At 53.5% G+C, this 17,643-nt stretch overlaps 1 protein-coding gene across 1 annotated transcript in view; it reads left to right on the forward strand.

Moving 5' to 3' along the window:
- The first annotated feature begins 1,266 nt into the window (after positions 1 to 1,266).
- Positions 1,267 to 17,643, forward strand: part of SEMA5A (semaphorin 5A) — a 384,915-nt gene continuing 368,538 nt past the window's right edge. The window contains exon 1 of the mRNA XM_016164969.2: positions 1,267 to 1,661. The gene's annotated coding sequence lies outside the window, so the exon portion shown is untranslated. The remainder of the gene's footprint in view (positions 1,662 to 17,643) is intronic.

Consider the following 17,643-nt stretch of genomic DNA (forward strand, 5'->3'; position numbering starts at 1 on the left):
GGTGTGGGCCGCCCCAACAAGCCGACACTGGCTTTGGAGTGATGTGTGAATGCGGGCCACAAGGGCGTCCACATCACTAGCTAAGAGAGGGCAGTGGCGGGGCGCTTGGGCGTTTCCTTATGCACCCGGAACTTTAAAGCCATCCTCTGAAGCCAAGATGGAGAAAAAAGGGCCAGGAGAGACCGTCCCCACCCTCATCCAGAGGGAAAGGGTCACCCGCCACCTTTTGGAGTTTGAACCGACGTTCTGCCACAAAGTAACATATTCCAGGTGCCCTAAAAAGTACTTTGCTTTCCAGTAATGAATCTTGTCGTCTGAGTACTCGCTCAATAAAGCCGAAAGATCCTGCAAAAGTGCAACAAGTAACATCTGGCCCAGAGCTGGACAAGTTGACACTGGCCACCCAGGAGCTCCTCTCTTAACGCTCGGGGTGGCTACTTGGGGACCGCCTGACCTGCCTTCCTGCTTCGATTGATTTGTTAATTCTCGCAGAAATCGACCTGAACTAGGCGGGAGGCTCACCCCCAAACCGATGCTCCAGAAAACCACAGCAGCTCTCTCGGTCTTTAAGGAGTTAGCAGCTCAGAGCCCGCAAGAGGATGTCACACAAAAAGAAAAGAAATCGCACACTCGGGAGTCCGGGAGGACTCGGTGACCGCTGCCCGCCCCCACCCCCACCCCCACTTCACGGACCCCGCTGAGGGACGCGCACGTACCTGGAGCGGAGGCCGGCAGAGTGGACATGCCACGTCTAGGTCCCGGGCCGCGCCGCCTCCGGCTCTTTATACCGCGTCCCCTGCCGCCACCCCCCCCCCCCAGCCCTCCCAAAGTAGCCACGTCTGAGCGGCGGGACAGGGGCGGGGAGCCGCCGAAGGTCTGTCAGAGGGGTGGTGGCGGGGAAGGGAGCCTCCGAAAGTCCAGGGCTGGGTGCGCTCGCACCAGGGAGGCCAGTGTGGGGCTCGCAGGGTGCAGGGGGTGCCCGGGGCGCAGAGGGGGCGGTGTCGGGGGAGGGGCTCCGGGAGGTCAGCGCTGGGTGGCGCGCTCGGGTTTCACCCGGACTAGGGGGGGCAGGAGGAGGCGCGGCGGGGGCGGGGAGGGGGCGGGGCGAGGGCGGGGCGGGCGCGGCGGGGCGGGGCCGGGGCGGGGCGAGGCGGCCCGCGCTCCCCGCTCGCTCGCCCGGCGCGGCTCTACTCGCGGGGAAGGAGGCGCCGGCGGCGGCTGCTCTCGCTGCACCCGCTCCCGCGCGCTGCCCTTCCGCCGCGGGCGGGCTCCCAGCCCCCGGCCGGCCGCGGCCCCTGCCCGGCGACGGCCCCCAGCTTCGACCTTCCCTCCGCGGGGGCATCCCGGTTTGCGCGGCCCATCCGGGGGCTCCCCTGCAGAGCTGGCTCCGGCACCCAACTTTGCCTCCGCGCCAGTCGCCCCAGCTGGGAGCGAACCTCTTCATCCCCGGCCCAGCCCGGCCGCGCGCGCGCGGGGACGGTGCGCCTGGCGCGCAAGCCCGCGCCCCCAAGCCGGAGCGCAGCAAGTGGGGGGCGGCTGAGCGGCAGGGGTCTGTGGCGGCTGCTGCCTCGACTTCCCTCGCGGGCGCTGAAGGGAACCCTCAGACCGCTCCCGGGCCGCAGGCGCTGGATGACTGGCGCGAGGAGAGCGCATCGCACCTGGTGAGCGACCCCAGCGCCCCGTCCCTGCGTGGCCGGGGCCGCAGCCCGCACGGGGCCGCGCTGCTGGCGGGGACTGGGGTGTGTGTGTGGGGGGGGGGAGCGGGGGCGGCAGTGGTCGGCTGGTGGTCCTGTCGATGTCGGGCAGGGTCGATTTGCAGGCCCGGGCGGGGGACAGCGGGTGGTGGCGTGTACCAGGTGCGGGGGCTCCCACAGTCGAGCTAGGGTACGGGCTGGAAGTTTGTGTCGCTGCCTTTGCCGAGGTCTTGGCGTGCAGAGGTAAGGAGCGGAAGCGACCCGAGGAGCAACCGGGGGCGGGCGGGACGGGACCCCTGCCCGACACGGCGGGAAGGTGCGCAGTGGAGGTCGGTGCCTGCTCGGGGCGAGCGTGCAGGCTCGCGCGGTCGCAGCGAAGGGCAGGGGTCCGGGTGGCCGCAGCTCCGCGGGCCCATGGCCGCCGCCTCGCAGCCCCTCGGCCGGGGCGGGTTTCCTGTTCGAGTTACAAGGCTTTTGTGGCGCGCGCGAGAAACCGGGAGGTGGTGGGACTTGGGCTCAACTCCGCCAAGCGCTTCGGTTAATGAGGGAGACTGAGGCTGAGGGCCGCCCCGAACGCCGCTGCGGGGGATGCAGAGGCCCGGGGACCCGCCTGCCCGGCGAGCTGCAGGCTGGCTCGTCCCTTTCCGCGGGCATCTCTCCATCGCTCCACGGATTTCGCATCGCCTGGCTCAGGGCTTCGGGGCCGGAGGCAGATCTGGGCCCCGGAGGGAACTGTGCACCGAGGATGTGCGGGCGAACCGGCGCGGGGGAGCGACGCGTGGCGCGGGGCCTAGCGCAGTGAGAGGCGGGTTCCCGCGGCTTTGGCGGGAAGCGCATTCACCTCCTCGCCCTCTGCTCGCTGGGTACCTGGATGCGGCTGCTCAGAGTTGGGATTTAACTTTCCTGCGCCTGCGGCGTCCCAGGGATGCCCGGCAGGGGGCGCTGCGAGCGAGCGCTGGACGAGGAAGAGAGGATGCTAAGGGCTGCGACTGTCCCGGGTGAGTGGGTGATGGTCCCCGTCCGCACGCGGCAGGACCAGACAGAGCTTGCAACAGTTTCATAGGCGTGGGGGATGGGGGCAGCCGATCTGTTGGCCAGAGGGAGCTGGCAGCATCGCTAGAAGGAGGGACAGGAAAGGTGGTTGCCAAACACAAGTTCTCGAAATAGAAAGGTTCCTTTGCAGAGACAGACATATCCCTGCAAAAACCCTTCCTGTCTGCGTCTGTCTTCCTCCCTGTGACGATCGCCTCTGTTCAGAAAGAACTAGAAATTGAGCGACGGTCGTGCGAATTATGTTTAATAGTGACATTATAGTCCCGCTTCTCAGGAGCACGTCAGTTAAAAACGCCAGGAGTCACAAATGATCGTTGCAGCTTGTTTTTAAGAAAAACAATCACATGTCACCGTTAGCTTCTGCAGAACAGCTCCATCATCATGACCAAGTTTGGGAACAGCAGATATGTTATTAATGATAGTTAGACTTTCCTAAGGAGACACAGCAAGACAAAACCAGACTTTACCACAGAAGATTTTTAACACCTAATTGGGAGTGCGAAATTAATTACTAATTAACGCCGGTATCATTACTGAAGATAGAGTGAAGTTTATCATTCACCATTTTGAGCGACCACTTCACAATTCAGGCAGTTCAAGCAGCTAATACCTTAAATCGGGTCTCACTTATATAACTTTTCTTGTTTATTCCTGTTTAGCCCAAAGGAAACATGGATTTTTTTTTTCTTACCCCCAAAGATTTTTATCCATGTTTGTTTCAAATGAAAAAAATTCCAAAATGTAACTGGGGCCACTGGAAATGCAGATTTCTTTTTCCTTGAGTTCCTTTCTTGCAAAAACTTTACCAGGAAATGGCAGCTCCTCCTGGGCTTTGCTCGGGTCACACCGATGTGACAGATCCGTGGATCGTACCCGCTCTCACACGCTGTTAGCCTGTACACACTTTTCTTAACAGGGAGAAGATGAATGACACTAATCATTTTATGCCTTTTACGAATTGCACTAACTTATTTGATGGTTTTAATGGCAAACAGCTGCGAGATCCTGCCGAGAGCAAAGACTTTGGTCTCCTGGGTGGTAAACCTTGTCTCTTTACAAAAGAAGTTTTTGAGATGTTCAGAATTTGGTACTAATAAGCCTGTATGCTTCACTGCCGTTTCCTTTTAAGTTTTTTTTCTTCACCATGTCTGGATAAATGGCACATAGAGACCGACAGTGCCATGGCTCTGGGACCCTAATGAATATATGCACATTTATGTAAACTTTTAGCTTAAGTCGTAGAGGGTCCATGCCTTCTGAAGCCCACCCATGGCTTTACAGTGAGAAATCTTCAGAGTCACTTTAGACTCTTGATGAGGGACAAATGTTCAAACCAACCAACTTTTCTCTGCGCTGCATGTCCGCAACTTGAGACTATTTCAGATGCTTCCGATGTTAGAAACAGCTGCTTAACTGAACACTCATGGTTTTTATTAACTTGGTGATTATTTTTAATGATCCAAATATCTTTTTTTTTTTTTTTTGGTTATAAAGTCATTGAAATTGAAGATTTGATTCTTATTACATAAATGTCCAGCCAAAGGTGTATAGGCATTCTGTCACATGAACAGGTAAACATGAACTCTAGACTTAACTAAGATTAGAAACCACTTCCTAAGGAGAGGCTGAGGTTACAGATCATACAGTTTGCAGGATAGAACGAATCAATTCGTTAGTAATGTGTCCCAGTCAAGGAATTCATTTTTGTCATAGTTTGTATACAGAGTTTGAGAAAAGTTGTCCCACATTCTGTAGTAACTCCTTCATAATTCTTAATTCTAAAATTATACCAAATTTGTATTTAAACACCCTTCTGAGATTGTTGCTATAGTTACTTAAAGTGCTTAGGGTATAATTATAACACTGAGGTGACAAATTTTTAGTGTTAAATAACTTTTAAATGTAAGTATGGTGTCTAACAAGTGGAGCTGCACCGGAGTGCGGAGTCTGTGATGTGAGACCTTGGCCATTTCTGCCCGATGTATTTGCAAATTCGGACAGAGAAAGTGAACCATTTTCTTGAGTCCTAAGACGAGGATACATAAGTGCTTTAGGGTATTCAGACTATTTCTATGTTCTGTTGTTGACAACACATGTTCATGTCTGTTCCCAGCAAACTTTCAAAACTGAGATGCAGAAGTTTTGTTGAAAATTACTGGTTTTTATCACTCTGCCTGCTGCCTTGTGGAAACGGTCTGCCATAGATAGGGGGCAATCTGCTGTCTCTAATTCCTGCACAAACTGGTAGCATTATAAAGATAAATTTGGCAGGTGAGGAGCAGCTCTCTGGGAAGCAGTTTGAAGAAGCAGCTTTCGATATGCTTGATAAATATATCACTTATTTCTCTGGTGTATTTGTTAGGTCCTGGTTGTCTGAAATATAAAAAACAATTTCTAACAGCAAGAGAGGTAGAAAAAAAATTAAAGAAGCTATAATATACATAGATAAACATTTCACTTTTAACATACCCACCCAAAACTTGTTTTGATTCAGCATTTAAGCCAAACAGAACAAAGCAAATGAAAACTTGATCCCAGAGAAGATAGTGTATAAAAAGTGATTTACTATAATGTCCTGGTGTTGACATAGTACTCTTCACCATATAAAGGTTTGAGAGCTAAGGAAACCTGGCTCTGAATTTCACTGAGTGTTTTGAAGATAGGCAACTTCGAAGACAAGTTATAGTTCTCCCAGGGCATGACATTTAAAATAGGATTAACCCAACAGTGGGTTTAAGAAAACAGGACATTGTCTCCAAAGAATTGCTGTTGTCTTTTAAATAAATTCTTTCTATTTTTTTTTTTTTTTTTGGTTGAAGATTGATGGTGGTTTAACAAGAGGAAAGGCGAACACATTTATTTTCCTTTACTAAGTTTTAAAATATATTGGCATGGTCCTGTCGCATTTGAAAAAAAATAATAAAATCATTCTATTCTTTATTCTCTTTTCCCATGCATACTAGAATGGGCTTCTGGATTAACACTGAAAAACGTTAAATTTTAAAAGAGAATAAATTTATAGGGGGCGAATTCCTTTTATGACCAGAAGGCCACGAGCACACTCATCTTTTATCTCCCCATCTTTCATTCATTGTCACCGTGTCTCTGTGGAATTGGCTAACTAGAGTTCATGTAGAATGACGAGGGCGTGTACGCTGGAACAATTTTATTTTAGGCTGCATCTTTGTGTACATTTGAGAGTAAATCACATTACCGCAATAGGTAATTCAATTACAGGTATGTATGATAAGTGACCAGGAGAGCGATGCTATCAGAAACCAACTCTGCTGGAGAAATAATACTGTATTTGCTGAGATGTGAAATTAAATAAGTTCTAGGCAAGTGACAATCGGGACTGAGCAAGGACAAGTTGTTCACAGGAAATAGACCCTCTTTTCAATCAGTTCAAATGCACCCGACATTTGGCTATGATATACTACATGACATGCCTATGCAAGAGAAGCAGAGCCAAAAAAAGGTCATCAGAAAAATTCTGCTGACCTGTTTCCTGCGAGTTTTCTCTAAAATCATAAAAGGGCTAGTGCTTGGCTAAAACTTCCCAGAAGAGATACGTTCCTCACTGCCAGGTACATTTCCACACGGAAGAACTGCCCTTTCTGGAAGAAAGCTGGAGGTGCGACGCACCTCGGGGGGGCGGGGGGTCGGGGGGGCCTCTCCAGCTGTTCTCCGCCAGCCACCAAGCGTGGAGAGTGCCCGCTGCCGAGCCACGCCGTGGAGAGAGAACGCATTGCAGGCCAGCGACTTTTGTGTGGCTGGACACCCTGCGGCCAAACGGAGAGTCACACCTGGGTTCTGTGGTTACTTTTACAGGACCGAGATTTAGATCTGCCGTAGGGCTTTCCCGATTGTACCGCTTGGAGACATCGCTGGTGGCTGGTGACATGAAGCGAAAAGCGTTGCCCTGGGTGTTGACTCCTTTGTCCAGCAGACATTGGGATTAAGCCGTTGTTCATGTCGGTCGACATACGAGAGTGACACGTAGGGTTTCTTCTAAGACATCTGTCATGTAAATTTCCGTGTATTCTCGCTGTCGACCTGACTTTAAGCGAGTTCTAGCAAGCCGAGCATGCATGATAAATGCCCGAAGCCCACGGTTTAGCTGAGCCGCTTGCCTCGTTGGGCAGGGAGTCTGGAGAGGCCTCCACCTTGAATGAAGCACTTGCCGGCCACAGAGCGGTCCCCAGGGGACCGGCCCGCCCCCGGTGCTGGAAGGATGTCAGCAGCGGCCGCCGGATTCCCGGCCGCAGCCGGGCAGCTGGAGCGGGGTGGTATGGGCAGCGGCAGTTGACCGAGGCGTATCCGTCCCGGTGTGACTCATGGGTGTCAGACAGAGGTCCTGTGAGGGCCCTTCCCAGAGTGTGTGGGTAGAGTCCGTGGGTGGACTCGGAGATGGCCACGCGTCAGTGGAGAGTCAGAGTCCACATCCGCACGGGGCCCGCGGGTCCTCGCGGACGCGGGTCCTGGGGAAGACGACGCGGGCTGGTGGGGACAGACAGGGGGCGTGGCAGGACTTCTCTGCAGGAGCGGTCGGGACGTCTGGTGACCGAGGTAGGGCCTTGGGAACGATGACACAGAACACATTAGGAGGACTAAGTTGCGATGTGGCGAACAGGCTGAGGGACAAGGACGGCGGTCCCTGAATTTGGACGCAGCGATAGAGCCGAGAGAGCCGGACCAGCTGCCGTGAGCGCAGGAGCGAAGCGGACGCGGAGGCCGGTCCTTGAGCCCGGGACCTGCCGTGCCGACTGACTCGGCTCAGCCCCGGGGACTGCGCTCCCGAGGCCGGGGCGGGAGACCGTCGCGTGGACTGGCGGCTCCCTGGCCTGGCCTGGCTCTGCTGCCCTCTCTCCTGACTCGGGCTCTCCCGGCCTCCTTCCCGGCCTCCTCCCTGGCCTCCTCCTGGAATCTTCTCCTCCCGCTCCTCTTGCCACTCACCGCTTCCAGGTCTCGCTGCCCCGAGGGCTTCAGCTCAAGCGTCCCCCTTTCGGCGGGGACAAACCGCGCTGGGGGACACAGCTCTCCCTCCCCTTTTCCTCTCTTCCTTCAGCCGCCTCTTTGTCTCTTCGTAGCATTTTATACGCTGCTTGTTTCTTAACGTCTTTCTCCAGTAGAGACAAACAACACTGTCTCTGTGTCCCTCGCGCCTCGTGGTGCCTGGCACACATGCCGCCCTGGGCCACACGTGACGAGTGACGGCCGAGCGGGCAGCAAGTGCCTTTGTATGGCACGCTAATCGGACAGCCTGCGGTCCAGCGTCCTAGGCGAAGGACTGTGGCTTAACGAGACATTTGGCGGCTAACGTGGAAGCTAAACACTCTGAAGAAAAATATTTCAGACGCCCCAAACCGGTCTCGAAATACAAATGTCTTTTGTAAGCCGAGGACTGGGTGCTCCCCCTGCCCCAACCCCGGCCTCTTTGCACAGTAAGTAAATGCTTGTTGAGTGAATTGATGACCTCACTTGACTTATATAGTAGCTTAAAACACTTAATGTATATTACAACATTTTATCCATATAAAAACATAAAAGAATTGAAACTCAGGCGTATTGTTTACTTCTTTAACATAGCACTCCTCTGCTCCCCTGCACCTTCTCCCCCCCCCCCAAATTATATTCTTGTTTTTACAGTACAGAGATTTAAAAAATTCTAGAGGAAATATGGCAGGCTTTCTTATTTTATTTCTCGGATTAGGCCAATAAGTCTGTCACTTAGCTGGATTTATAGATTTAATAAGCTGAAACAGATGAGTGGATAAACAAAATGTGGTCTAGCCATACAGTGGACTACTATCCAGCAATAAAATGAGCCTCGATGTACGCTGCAGTACGTCTGAGCTTCAGAACATCATGCTTCGTGAAAGAAGCCAGTCACGGGAGGCCACGTATCCTGAGACTCCATTTATGTGAACCGTCTAGGAAAAGTAAACCCGTAGAGACAAAAAGCAGAGTGTGCTCGCCTGACTGAGCTGGGCTGGGGCTGGGGGGTGCGGATGGGCAGGCGGCTGGGGTGGGGGAGCCTGCCAACACCGGAGTGTGGAGGCGCTCGCCCGACTCTGCCTTTCCAAAAAGCCGTGGAATTGGGCCCTTACACTTAGTACATTTTATGGGCTGTAACTTATTCCTCAATAAGCCATTAAAAAAAAAAAATTGATCCGGGCCATAAGCTCTCAAGCGAGAGCACGTTAAATCGCCAACGTCCTAAACAAAGCCTGTCACCCTTACGGGGCACCGTGGTCTGCGTTCCCATGACCTCAGTGACAAAGGCCGGCGCTTAGGCCACCGAATGCTGGGACGGGCAGCGTTTCCCTGACGCTGAGGCGTTTCCTGCGAGGTGCGGCAGGGCTGGGTCGCCGCCGGACGGCGACCGAGCGAACCCGGGTCGCTTGCAGACGAGCCCACGCGGCCGCGTTTAACCAACCCTTTAAACCCGTCCCCAGCCCAGCCGCTCAGAATCGGGTCCGGCCCGATTCCCGGTCATTTCTTCCAGCGTACTTCCCTTCCGCCACTGTCACTGTCCAGAGGCGGAGCTCTTCGAAAACGCTGCATCTCTGGGTCTCGTAGCTCTGCAGGGTCTGGAAGCCCCAGGGTCCCTCTGTGCTGACAGGCGATGCCACTGTCCCATGACGGGGATTTCACGACGCCCGTGCCTGGGTCCCCGTCCACTGTCTCAGCAGGGCACTCGTTGGCCTCGGCAGGCGAGGCGGGTGGCTTCTCACAGGCAGACCCAGTGGCACAGTGCAAAGGTCCAGAGGCCGGAGCCCGAGCACTTACGGGCGCGCGTGCTCTCTTCTCTGCCCTAGACTCGCTTCTCGCTCTGTCTGCTCTGCGCCGGCATGTTTCGCAGTTAAAGCACCAGCTGAAACTGGGTGGTGGGTAGAGAAACACACCAACCGCTTGTAACTAACCGCCTTGCTGGGGCGGGGGCGAGTGCCGTTGGTCCTCCCCTGGCGCTGATTGGGACGTCCATCTGTTCAGTGTGGCAGGCTCTCCTCTGCCTCCCGCCTCCCTCGGCTCTCCGTCTCGGGCACCGAGCTGTCCCCACACCAGTTGGTTTCCACATGGTGACTCTGCCCGGGAGTGTTGTGTGTAGTGTGGGCAGCGTGAGCCGCAGAGACCCTGGCGCAGGTCGGGACCCCGCGCCCCTCGCAGCTCCGCTGTGTCTCTCCGTTCGCCGTGAGGCGTCTGACCCCTCCCTGGGATGTGGCAGGAAGCACTGTCGATGACCAATTTCTTCGGCCCCTGTAGTTCTGCGTGCCAAACGATTGAGACTGACAGAGCTTTAAATTCTAGTGCGACGGTTTTATCAACCTCTTAGCGGCGTAATTTCAGACGCGCTTGTTCTGAATTTGCCTCTTCTCGAACTTTCGGTCTGACATAGGCACAGACTCAGAGTGAAATGTACAAAAATGGCCACGTTTTTCTCTTGCCAGTCCAGAATTATGACTCGCCCTTGGCGAGCGGTCAGGAGATATTTGTGCGATTGCATTACTATGTCCTTCTGTGTCATTAGATGGGCAAAGAGCGGGTGACATTTTTATTTTTGATGTCACTTTTGATGGTTTTAATTGGTCAGTAAATACTGTTTAGGTTGGTATATTTTCCATGTATGTGTAGTTTCATTTTGTTTTGCTTTTCATTTTCAATGAGTTAATTTTTTCCAGATTTCAGGGAGAACTATTAGGCATTCTATTAAACAGATTGACAGGTTACATGATTAGAGGAATTTCTCTGTTGCCAGAACATATTTTTAGTTTCGAAACACAAGGAATAAGAAAATGATGCAATTTTCTCTCGTTTTAAGACGTCCTTCAGAATAATTTTTGGTTTGCAGTGCATCCGATAGTGGGAGTTGATCATAATTAAAGTAACACGTACAGTATACAGAATTATTGAAGACACCGTCCTAGGTTGGGAAGATGTATTAGACCATAACTTATGATGATTTTTACTTTTAAAAAAGAATTTCCTTTTCTGGAAAGCATCCAAACATTAACATCCAATTCTGATTTTGGACACTTTAAAGTATATAGGATCCTAACTTCCTTCTGGAACACCGGGGAGAGCCCGGGATGTTGACTTCGCAGCCCGCGGGGTGGGGGATGGCAGGGGGCGTGACATGCAGCCCCTTCTTATCTGCTGGCACCCCCTTACCTCTTCTCAGTGCTCCGAAATTAAAAATCGGAGGCTCTTTGGCTACGTGTCAGCGAAAGCAAACTCCTTTAAAGTTTGAGCTAGGAGTTAAAGGTGGGCCTTTTATTCATTGAAGTTTAATATTTCTGGACTGTAAATATAGCAGAACGCTCGTGCTGTAGAAAGCGGAGGTCCAGCGCCCAGATGTTGAGCCTTTGCCCAGGGAAAGGGGACCAGATGTCCAATGTGGAAAGATTTCCTGGGTTGTGATTTCCTGTCCTTTCTAATAAGGCTGCTCCTCAAATATCCTATTTCTCCCTCCTTATCATTATCCTTTTCTGGTCAATTTCTCTGCTCATCCAGCTCTCTTTTAATTATTATGTGCCTCTGTCGCCAGGAAGTTTTGAGTTAAGCAGAGGTCAAAACGTCCTCTAATCGACCCTTTGTTTCTAGTAAGACCTGGCTCGGTCCCTTTTCCTGTGCCTCCCCCTCTCTGTTTCAGTGACCTCCCCAGGTCAGGGGGGCTTTGCATCTGTGTCCGACACCGTCTGGCGTCTCCAGTCCCTGGCTCAGTGCTGTGCGGCTTCAGGGCCCATAGACACGGCCTTCAGCCCAGAGCCTCGGTCCTGAGCTGCTCCGTGTTGACTCCTGTGGACCAGACCTCGTCCAGGTCAGTTATGAGTGTGACGGGGACGTGACGGCTGTTTAGTTAGGTCCCAGCACTCGCTGTGACGGTGCTCGGGGAGGAGCTCGCATCCACTTCCCAAGTGGCCGTGAGCAGAGGGCCACCTGAGGCAGTACGTTTCTGCCCCCTTTATTTCCGTCTTGCCTCGTGATGGGAAAGATCTCAAGCCTTGGGGCTGTGCCCGCCGGGGCTCTCTGTCCTCTCTACCTCACCACCTGTGACTTGCTCTCACTTCCTTGGACCCTGGGGACCCACAAAGGTGGTGCTGGGCGGGTGGGACACCTGAGCCAGGTGCCCGTGTTGGAAGTGTTTCCCATTCTGTTATCCACGCCTGTTGTTGCTGTTCTTGTGCGGCGGTCGGGGGCGAAGGCTGGGGTGCGGTACTGCACGTCCACGGATCACGGCTCTCCAAGCAGACTCCAAAATCACGTCTGGGGCCAAATTGACTCTGCGCCAGCAGTGATGGAATTCCTTGGTTCCATCACCAGCTCGTGGAGAAAAGAGTCATTGGGGAAACGGCAAGCTGGCAAGCCAGAGTCGCGAAGAGCCATTCACTTAAAAGCTCACGCCTGCAAATATCGGTTCCCTCTGAGCATGTCCTCCAGGCCCCGCCGCTGGGTGCCCAGTGCATGGAGCCTTGTCTTGGTGCAGAGGAAAGCCCTTCCAGGCTCCCCGTGGGGATCTTAGGGGACATGCCCCACAGACAATACCAGAAGGGCCGTCTCGGCGTCCCGCGCCTCACTCATCCCTGACCCAAGAGTCCGTGTCATAAGGTTGACACTGCAGTCAGGGCGGCGGTGGGGACAGTCAGGCTCCACAGCGGTCAGGCACCTGCAACTACAATGCTTAGAAGGCATGTGAACAAGGCGTCTGTCGATGAACTAAGCGTTTACCGACGCAGGCTCATGGAGAGCGACGCTTCGGAGCTGGACCACGGCTGCGGCTGCAGGGGAGACGGCCGGGCCGGCGTGGGGAGGAGAGCACGGAGGGCAGGCGCCCGCGGCGTTTTGGGCTGGAAGAAGGGCGCCTCCCGTGTGTACGCGGGACTCAGAAGGGGCTCTTTTTCTCACGTAACGCGGATTATAACATCCACGATTTAGAAGTGAGCGTGATTTCTTCGTTTTGGTTGGCGGAGGGGAGTTGGACGGGTTCTGGAGTGAGTTGCGAATTCTGATCCACAGTCGGCATTCGATCTTCGTGGCCTCGAATTCCTTCACAATCTTTCAGAGTAGCTCAGTGTTTCTTCCAGTGGGCACGATTGCCTTGTCCTTTTCTCTCAGGGCGGAAGAAGAGTCGTCGCGACCTGTCAGCCCGTGAGAACAGGTGGCGGGAGGGACTCTGCAGGTGCGGCTCTTGTTTCCTGATCCCCCAGAGGGTCACCCACATGCCACCCAGGTCCTTTTGCTCATCCAGAGCTCCCAGCCTTATTGGTGGGTCGCTTTGGAGTCAACGTGAAGGAGGGGGGTGCAGAAAGGAAAGGATCCCCCTGAACAGTGGGGACCCCGCCGAGCCCCCAAGAATGCTGGTTCCGTTGAGCCTTCATTCCCCCTGTGACGAGGTCCTCTCCGGGCTTTCTGTCCTCCTCCGGCGTCTGAGACGGCATTCATTATTTGCAAAAGCAGTCGCAGTTCTGACGCTTCCCACGAGAGAGCTCGTGACCTGCAGAGGATCGTCATCGCGAAGCACCATGACACACTTCGGCGTGAGGACACCGCCCTGGTGGACTGGCGCCCCGGCCGCCCTGCCCCGCGGAGTGGACGCCACTACGGCCTGTCGTATGCAGCTACGAGTTCGCCCCCCGACGACCCGCCATCGAGGGCCTCTGTCATTCGTGGTGGCGGCGCGTGACCTTTAACGCAGGTTTAGATTTGCCACTCGGTGCCCTTAGACGGGCTTCTAATGTTTCGTTTTTAAATTAAAAGTTACGTTCCCCGGAGAACTGGCCGTGGGGCCCAGATTTCTCGCCTTGAGTTTGTTGGAGACGGCGCTGAGACGGGAGAATAAGGGTTGTGATCAGAAGCTTGGCAAAATCACCCTTCGAGGCCGGGATCAAGGGCACAATTAGCGAGCGAATGGCTCAGGCTGGGGACTGACACGAGCTTGTGTGGGTTCGTCTTTAATCGCACTCTTGAGTGAGCCCAGGGCTGGCAGCCAGGCTTACTGAAGCCTGCAGGGGTAACCTCATGAAAATAAATCAAACGCACGTTGGAGAAGGCCGCTCGCTTGAAAATATATGGGGTCGCTCGTGTCGGTCATTGTTCCTCTCCAGGAAAAGGCTCCCACGTGTTTTAAACCTGGCTGTCGGGGTAAGTTCTGCCAGTTCGCCATTTTGCCTGATAACGGCAGTGTGACCCAGACGTGTCGCGGTTTATGCCAGATATTTAAAAGGCCCTGCGACGGGCGTCGTCAATGCCGGCCAGGTCCATCTCGGCTTCTTTCCTATCTGTGGGAAGAAAAAGATTTTGTAGATGTGTGTCTCTAGGAGAGTTTCGCATGACACTTCTAAGAATTGGTAGAAAGCTAAAGGAATTAAGATGAAGACATAATTGGAGGTACGTGTGAAACTCGTAAAATATACAGGTCGGGAATGTTTGTTTGCTCGGCTTTTCTGAGCAATTGGGGTTGTCAGCTGTTTTCCCATATTAGCTTCCGGATAATTAATTGGATTAATTTAATTAAACACTTTGCATTTAAGCGGAGTGGAGACCCAGGCAGTCTCCTGCAATAATATTAATTGTTTTGTATTGATCTGCAATACACCACGTGACTTGTTTATACTTAGAGAAAAGACATTCGATTCTAAATTAGCATCCTTTTGAAAAATTATTTACTGTTAGTTCTAAAGTGAAAAGTCTATTTTTTAAAAAAACCTTAGGGACAATCTCAAAAATCTCAGGTCGTGAAATTCTCTTCCCTTATTGCATTCCGTCGGAGCAAGCTGGTTTTGCAACCAGAAGCCCGTTTCTGTCGCTGCCACACTAAGCCGAAATGTTCGGAGGGGTCGCTGGGCTATTTTTAACGCGTTCAAATGTATCCCGTGGTGGCCGACTTCCAGTGATCCAAAATTAGTCCTGGGATCTTGGACAGCAAGCTCACTGTCAGGGCCCAGATAATCGGCAGGCTCGACATCTTTGAATTGTCACCCTAAATCTACCACCAGGATTAATGGCTTTGGCCAAACGATCCATCATTCTTTGGAGAAAACAGAAAGATAAGCTCTCGTCGTGAATAAAGAGGTCAGAAGCTGCGGAATTAGGTGCTTGATGAAGTGGGTGCTGAAAATAATTGGGGGGCTGTTCCAGGCAGCTGGAGGGTGACGGTCTCTTGGCGAGGCGAAGATTCTTCCCGCCTTCTGTTCTGTCTCCATGAAAAGGCGGCCAAAGGGAAGGCTTGGTCACCACGGCAGCCTTGTGTCTCACGAGGAGAGACGCACGGAGGAGGGAGACGCAGTCACTGCCCCGGAAAGGCCTCTTCTTACCTGTCCCTCGTCACCCCAGAGACAAATGGCCAACTCGCTTCGAAAGCACTGCACTTACACCGCCCCATGTCTCGAGAGGCACCTCGTTTTTAAGTACGTGCACGGCATGCGCCCGTCCTTCCCGGGGCTCATCGATCGCCGGTTTCCCCCGAGGTTCTTCGTTTGCTCGTGAAGGAATCCGTAGTTTACAAGAGGACGGGCTCATTTTTAATAGCTTCATCCCGACGAATCCTGTCTCCTGCCTTAATTCGATGGACCTGGCAGATGACGGGAAATGATTCGAAGGAAGGGGGGCGCACGTGGGTGAGTTAATGTCTTATTGGCTGTACGCCGACCGCCTTCTAACTGACATAGTCATTCCCCAGAAGTCCAGACTTTGGAGGATGCTGAGGCTGAGCAATGCGTTGTCTCCAGGCAAAGCCTTTTCTAGACCCTCACGGAGAGATGCCGACCTCACGTGGGGGCTCCCTTATGATGAGGGCCATTTGTTTTTGCCATAGTCCAGGTCCAGGGGAGCCCTGGGGTGGAGAGTAGCATTCAGCCAACCAAGACGTCTTTACCAGAAGGTTCCCCTGCCAGACCCCAGGCCCTGCACCGGGAATACGGTGTGTGGAGGAGAGAAATGGCTTCCACTCTCTTGCTGCCTGTTGCCCAGCCGGGCGTCCCGTGTCCTACGTGGAAGCCATTTTTTCTCCAGCGTTTCTCTAGCGTTCCTCCCATCTGAACCGATGCGTTGGGTGCAGCCAAACACCGAGGGTTCCTGGGAACGTGGAGGCGGGATGCCATGGCAGCGGGTGGGAGGAAGAGTGAGTATGGGAGAAACTGGAGTGTTCTGGAGTTTCCAGGCCCTGGCAGAGCTGCCTCGCCTGCCTGGAAGGTTCGTGCCCCACTGGCACGGCCCAGGGCTCTGGGGACCCTCCGCTCACCAGGCACAGCGACGCCGGGCATAGCCAGGATGTGGAGTCTTCGCAGGTGGTTGTCCACAAGCAGGTGGGGCCTGAGAACCGGAAATGGCTTCAAGATTACGAAGGAAAAGAGAACTGTTCGAGGCTCTTTTCAGGGTCTTGGAGAGGTCTGCAGTCCCTCGTCTGCCCGTGGGGTGGCTCAGAGCCCTCCCCCATCAGGGAGCTGGAAGCCGGGACCTCTGCGCGACGTGCTCTCCGACTTGTCCGGCCCCACGTGTGTTTCTAGGCACGAAAATCGCATCGCTCACCTTTGCGGCGGGCCGGTCTGCCTTTCCGGGGTGTCCAGTGCGCTGCGCGGTCAGGATGACGGGGATCCGCCCGTTCCCGATGCTGACGGTCTGAGGATGTGGAAGAGTCGGCTCGCCAAGCCCTCCGGCTCCTCGCCCGTCTCCCAGCACGGAGTCTGGCTTCTTGTGGACGCTCATTTTTACAGTGATTCCAGCGTTTGGCCAGGATTCCCAGGTGGAGTGCGTGCTTCTGTGGAACGAACGGTTTTTCTCCTTTATAAGCTCCGCGTGTTTCCTAAATGCTGCGCTATTGAGTCACGTGATCGCCGTGGGGTGCCGGAATGCCGAAGACGGTTTAGATGTCTCGTGTCGTCCACAAGTGCAGTCGACTTGTCATTTCTCATTATGTCGTTGGTTTTTCAAAGATTCAATTTATTGGGGTGACATTGGTTAACAAGATTATATAGGTTTCAAGTGTGCGATTCTGTAACGCATCACCCGAACATGGCATTGTGTGGCCACACCCGAAGTCGAGTCTCCTCTGTCACCGGGTATTTGTCCCCTTCACCCTCTTCATTCCCGACCCCCCCCAACGGCCATACTGTTGTCTACGGAACACGAGTTTGTCTCGTTTGGTCATTGGTTGCTGTCTGTTTTTTGAGTGGAATCGCACAGTTCTTGTCCCTGTCCGTCTGACTTCTTCCGCTTAGTGTGAGACTCTCGAGGTCTCCCCATTGCGTCTCTCGTCACACAGCTGTTTGTGAACCAGAAGAACTAACGACTTCCACCCTCTTTCTTCCTTTTGTCCTTTCATGGGAACCTGCAAGGGAAGCCCCTTGTTTGGGGGAAAGATTTCGAGAAGTATTTTTGAAAGAAGAGAATATGATAAGGAAGGTTGGCTGGTTGGTTATTTATTTGTTATTTATTTATTTGCCAGGGTGTCGTTTAAGACTCAAGGAGTTTATAAATCACGTGTGCTGTTTCCTTCTGGATACCCAGTTTGGTGACTGTGGTCAGGTTATAATTCCCTGTCACATAAGGAGCATGGCTGTCAGTCTAACAGTGATCGAAACTGCCCTGTTATCACCTGCAGGCAGCCGTGAGAACACACTTTTTTTTTTTTTTTTTTAACACAGGGTCTGTCTCTTCATGGCGTAACCCCACCTAGCACAGAGCTGCTGACTTTGCTAGTGATACATATCTCCGAGACGGTCCCTTCTAAGAAAGCGCGAGAAGACGGAGGTCAGGACCGGCCAGGGTGGGGGTGTGGAGTGGGGGGTACGGGGAAGCGCTCTGTGCTAACAGGTGCCTGTGAGCTCCTCTTCCCAGCATCTCAGCTACCCCCTTGACTTCGCCTCTCCTTCAGAGCTCTCGCTGGCCACTGAGCCTT

Source organism: Rousettus aegyptiacus, unplaced genomic scaffold (assembly GCF_014176215.1).
Source record: "Rousettus aegyptiacus isolate mRouAeg1 unplaced genomic scaffold, mRouAeg1.p scaffold_m13_p_8, whole genome shotgun sequence".
Taxonomy (NCBI): domain Eukaryota; kingdom Metazoa; phylum Chordata; class Mammalia; order Chiroptera; family Pteropodidae; genus Rousettus; species Rousettus aegyptiacus.